Raw genomic sequence first — 6,203 nt, forward strand, 5'->3', positions numbered from 1 at the left:
AATGGGGATAATAATAGTACCTGTCTCCCTGGATTATTGTGAAGGTAAAATAAATGGAATTTTAAAGTGCTCCAAAACTTAAAGTAGTAGTTTTATTATTTTAAGTGACTCTTTTGGCCTATTACAGTTAGAAATCTTTGCAGGCTATTCCACGCCAGACAAGGGGTAGGCATTAACTATATCCAAAGGACTTCTCTAATGGGCTTCTTTAACCCTGATTATGATAAAATTCCCAGTAAAGGGTCATGAAAAGTCTTAAAAGGAAGAAGGAATTTATTTTTTTAGATCTGAGGAGATTTTGAGATTTACTCTGACACTACAGAATTACTTCTTTCCTCCCTACATTGCATAATACACTACACAGTTGTGCTCATGAGTCAGGTCTCCTAGAATGGCAGCACCAGAGCTATGGAAGAGATCAGCAGCATTCTCCTAATAATAAATCTAGAGCAGCACCAGACTTTGGGGGTCACTTAGTCTAACACCTCCATTTTGGGAATTAGGAACCTAAGAGCCGGGGAGATTTACATGACTTACCCAAAGTCATACATGGAGTACGCAACTCATGAGGGTGTTGGGGGAGAGGGAGGGAAGGGGAGGATTATGAATCCAGCCCTGCTGAGGTCCAAATGGAGTATTCCTTCCAAAGGGCCTCCCAGGCAACCCACCTTCCATTCAGAGAGGACAAAGAGAGACTTAGTTACCTATCCTGTTTTTAATTATAGCTGAGAAGATTTAAGCCTACCTCATGTGTGTGTACCCAGAGCAAAGGTTCATGTTGACTCTACAAATATATCTTCTAGACAACCACAACTGAAGTTGTAGGGACAAGGAATGGCTGGAATGCTGAGTCTAGTGTCAGGGGATTCCTGCTTCTTATTCTGACCAGCGTCACCCCTGGCCAAGTCACTTAAAGTTCCTGAGCCTCAATTTCCCCATCTGCATAATGGGTTAACAAGACCCAGCCTAGAAAATTCACTCTGTGACTATTATGAGGATTAAAAACAATAAGTAACAATAATAAAAAAAAAGTAGCTAAGTTCATATAGTACTTCAGGGTTTGTAAAAATACTGATGTATGCTACCTAATTTGATCCTCATTTTCCTCACTTTGTAGATAAGAAAACGGAGGCTGAATGAGGGTAATTTGCTCCGGATCACACTGTTAGTAAGTGTTAGTTTTCCTGAATCAAAGTCATGTATATAATGCATTTTTTTCAGTTTGAATATTTTATTTTTCCCAATTGCATTTAAAAACAATTTTTAACATTTTTCTAGGGGCTTAACTTAGCAAAGCTATTCCCTTTTCACCCTTTCTCCCCATCTAAGAAACACCAATTCTAACTGTTTAGAAACTTTTAACTCTCCTTAATGGCTGGTAAAATTAGAAATTTTAAAATGACATATGAAAGTGAAAAAGCTTGGGAAGCCCAGCTCTGGAGAATGTTCTTGGTTTTATAAGGACCTAGTTCCTAGGTTGCATTCGTTCATAGGACAGGGATAAGAACCTAACCTGTACTTTCTTTGATAAAGGGAATTCCCAGGAGAGGAACTCCTGCTACCAGTTCAGACTGAAATGCTCTCTGCAACCTTAGAAAACTTTCTACACTACTGAGAGGGTAAAGTGACTTGGCCAGGGTCTGGTACAACCAGTAGGTATCATAGACAAGACCTGAACCCAGGTCTTTCTGACTTTGAAGTCAGCTTTCTATCCAGTACACCACACTTCTACATTCATATTGTCTATGTGTATACACAACATACCTGTATATAATATTATGAATTTAATATACACATTTAATATGTGAATTGAACATACATGGATTATGAATATGCATATCTATACAAACACATTTACACGTAATGTATATATGAATGTATATAGGCATTCCTGATATATGTATGTGTACACATACCAACACATGTATGTGTGTGAATATGTTTGTGTATGTGTATATCTGTCTGTCTATCTATCTAATATAATTATGGCTAATCTGTAATGTTCAAGGCAATTAGATGTACCCAGGGACTTGCTGTTAAATGTTTAATAACTGGCTTTCCAAGAAGAAATTTAACCACAAAACACTTTTAAATTTAATATGCATTAACATTTTCTCCATCACTTTTTAAAGTCTAGACAATCACCAAAACAATAGATCAAGCCCTGATTTGTCATTTCCAAGCTGTAAATGCTAACAGTGAAAATTTAACAATCAGAAGTCAATTTAATTTGGTGTTAAGGACAAGCAGACATTGGCAGCAGCACATACACAGGTATAACAAACATTTATTAAGCACCTACTCTATTCAGAAAACTATGATAGGCATTGGAGAGATACATAGGGTCTGTGCCTTTAGGACATAATAGGGAAAAAATACACAGACACATGCCAAAGAGTGGATGCTTAATTGATAGCTGTCAAATTGAATTGAAAAGTTAATTGTCTTTGCTGGGTTAGTGATCTCATTCATTTGAATATTCCTTCTATGTGATTCTTGTCTGTCTTTCCATAAATCGTCCACAGAGAATTCTTTTAATACTATAAATGGTACCAATATAGCACTCAGACTACCCAATTATCATTTTCCTTGTGTTTGTCTGTATCTTTTTGGATGACATATATCCTTGTAATATCTTTTATGATACTTCTTGCATGTAGTTAATCTTTGGTAGTACGCTTCAGTCTTCAGACACCTCCTATGCATCTTTGGAAGACCTACAATTCTGCTTCTTTTGATGTCCCACAATTCATAGTCATATAGCATCATCTGGAGAATATGGTCATTAAAGTGGTAGGTTTTTATAGTAGTGAGATGCTTAGGATGACTGAAAATACAATGCAGTTTCCCATATGAGATTCTCCTCATCTCTGGACTAAGATCATTGTATACCTGAAGTACCTGTCCATGTTAAATATATATGGATAGATTAAGTGGGTTGACTTTCCAACTGTATGTCATAATTAAGACAATGAGTTTTTCATCTACTTTGTTATTTCTGTGTGCATGGTTAAACTGATCGCCTTTGGATAATTATGGATTTTCTCAAAGAGACTGTGTCCTTCTGAATCTCAACATAATTAGTGCAGTGGTATATACAAACAGGAGCATTTGAACAACCTCACCAATAATAAGATATTCTTTTTGTACAGATTCATGACAATGCCAAATGTCTTAGGTAAATATCTCTTATAGGATCTTGACTATTTTAATGTATGCATTGAAGGCACTTTGGTTGAGAAGAGCTTTAAAAAAAAATCAACCATTGATGCTATGAGGTTTTCTATCATCTATATCCCGCACTCAGGTGTATAACTGTAAAGATGTGTTTACATATACATGTATATATATATGTATATAAATATGCATATTTCATCTGTAAAAGCATGCCTGTATACTTAATATTTTTCATCCAGTTTACCCTCACTGTGGGCATAGACCATTTCCAATACATATAAAAGATAAGTAAATAAGCATGCAGTTGCAAACAATTCCTCAAACAGTAGCTTTGAAAAATAAAGCACGATATGTGATCATATATAATTTTTTCCATTCTTTTGGAAACTTCTCCCTTTAAAGTACTTTGAAAATTAATTCCCTGAAAGTTTTAGAAACTTTGTTGTTCCAAGACAAAATTCTTTTGTGTGGACTTAATCTAGTGCTGATGAAAAATATTTCCCATTTTTTTGGGGGTGGTGGTGGTATTGAGCTTAAGTAGGATTCATTGAACTGCTATAACACAGTATCCTCATATCTTTCTTCAGTTTTAGCATTTACTTTGCTCTAACCAAATCAATGATTTGATTGCAACCCAGACAACTGATTCTCCAATGACTCCAAGGCAGTAGCCAGGCATTTCCTCTGTTAGGATGTGGCAAATTCCAGTAATTACTGGTGATCACTCTGTCCAATGCCTCCTGACCTTTCTCAGTGAACTTATTCATGCTATATAGGCAGGAGACTTCTGAATCATTTGTAGGCCTTTGTCTTCTTCTGTTTCTTGACTTGATCTGTTTTTGCCATCCTGCCCTGTGCCTGATTTTTCATTGACATGACTCACTATCAAAGTTTTTAATGTGGATTTTGTGTAATCTTGGCAAGGGCTTGATAGAATTTCTCTATTTCTTCACTCTGTGCAACTAGGTTCACTATCTTCATGGTTATCTGTTTGCTTCTACGGATCATTAACAACATAAGGTGAGACGACCAAATGTCCTATGGAATGATGTGTCTTATTTTTAGGCACCTAACGAGAATGACAAATGAGGATCAAATGAGGTAATATTTGTAAAGAGCTCAGGACAGTGCCTGGAACAAAGTAGGCACTTAATAAATGTGCCATTTCATTCCATTCCACTGTAAAGAAACCAATTCTACCCTTCACTTCTCCAGGGTTCACCTGTGAGTCCTCTTTACCTTAGCTGTAACTTCGTCTCTCGAGTTTCACTCAGTTAGAACATCGCCACTGACACAGCTCAGTTCCTCTAAGATGGAGTGAGAATATCCATGTTTTTTCCTTTCTTTATCATTTCCTTTTGTGTGTTGTCTTCTTCCATTAGTTAAGATTAAGAGCAGAGGCTATCTTGCTTGTTTGTATTTGTATCCCCAGTGCTCAATACAGTGTCTGGCACATAGTAAGCTAAATTCTATCTATCTAATCTATCATCTATCTACCTATCTTATCTATCTATCAACTATCTACCTGTCTTATCTATCTATCTATCTATCTATCTATCTATCTATCTATCTATCTATCTATCTATCTATCTATCTATCTATCTATCTATGTATCTATCTATGTATCTATGTATCTATCTATCTATCTATCTGTCTCTCTCTCTCTCTCTCTCTCCCATTAACAAAGTGCCCCCTCCCAGCCATCACTCCCCTTCATTACAATAGCCCACGGGCTGGTCTGCCTGCCACAAGTCTCCCCACTCCAGTCTGTCATTTCATTTAGCTGCCAAAGTGATTTTCTGATGCACAGGTTCAACCACGTTACCTCCATTTTCAATAATGGTGCTTCCTGTAACGTCCAGAATCACAATCTGTTTGGCATTCAATAATAAGAAAATATTTGTGTGTATTTTGTAGGAGGAAATTATATCAGAGAAATGTATGATAGAAAAAAGTGGACTAGTCACATGGTGAATTGCCCAGATGTGTCTTAATCACTTCAAGTCACTTGATCCAGATGAGTCTGCTTGAGTACGGAAAAAAAAACCTTGGAATTGATTACTGAGCTTTTATTAGTGATATCTGAAAGATTATGGAGAATCTTTTCCATTGCAATCATTGTGTATATTGTTCTCCTGATTGTGCTTACTTTTCTGTCTGTCCATCCACATTTTCCCAGGTTCCTTTAAACCTATTCTTTGCCTTAAAATTTTTAAAATACATTTTAAACATTCATTTAATAAGAATTTGGTTGGTTTTCCCCTCCTACCCTTCCTCCACTCAGTGAGAAGGCAAGCAATGTGATACCCATTATATGTATGAAGTTATGCAAAACGTATTTTCATATTAGCTATGCTGTCAAAAAAGAAAAAGAAACTGAAAAAAATTTTGCTTCAGTCTGAATGCAGACTTCGTCAGTTCTCTTTCTGAAGGTGAATAGCATTTTTCATCATTAAGTCCTTTGGAACTGTCTTGGATGATTGTTTTGATCAGAATGGCTAAGTTAGAGTTGTTCATACAATATTGCTGTTATTGTGAACATCATTCTCCTGGTTCTGCTCATTTCACTTTGCATCAGTTCATATAAGTCTGCCCAAGTTTTTCTGAAACCATCCTGTTTGTCATTTCTTATAGAAAAATAGTATTCCATCACAATCATATAATACAACTTGTTCAGCCATTCCCTAACTGATCCCCTCAATTTCCAGTTCTTTGCCAGAACAAAAATGCTGCTGTAAAGATTTTTGTACACATTTAATTTTCCTTTTTTTTTTTTTTTTTTTAACTCTTTTGCATACAAGACCTAGTAGTGGTATTGTTGGGTCAAAAAGTATGCATAGTTTTACGGTCCTTTGGGCATAGTTCCAAATTGTTCTCCAAAATGGTTGAACTAGTTCACGACTCTACCAATAGTGTATTAAGTGTCCCAATTTTCCCACATTCCCTCCAGCATTTGTCATGTTCTTTTTATGTCGTGTAAGTCAATCTGATGGGTGTGAGATGGTCCCTCATTAGTGACTTAGAGC

This window comes from Notamacropus eugenii, chromosome 2, assembly GCF_028372415.1.
Source record: "Notamacropus eugenii isolate mMacEug1 chromosome 2, mMacEug1.pri_v2, whole genome shotgun sequence".
Taxonomy (NCBI): Eukaryota; Metazoa; Chordata; class Mammalia; order Diprotodontia; family Macropodidae; genus Notamacropus; species Notamacropus eugenii.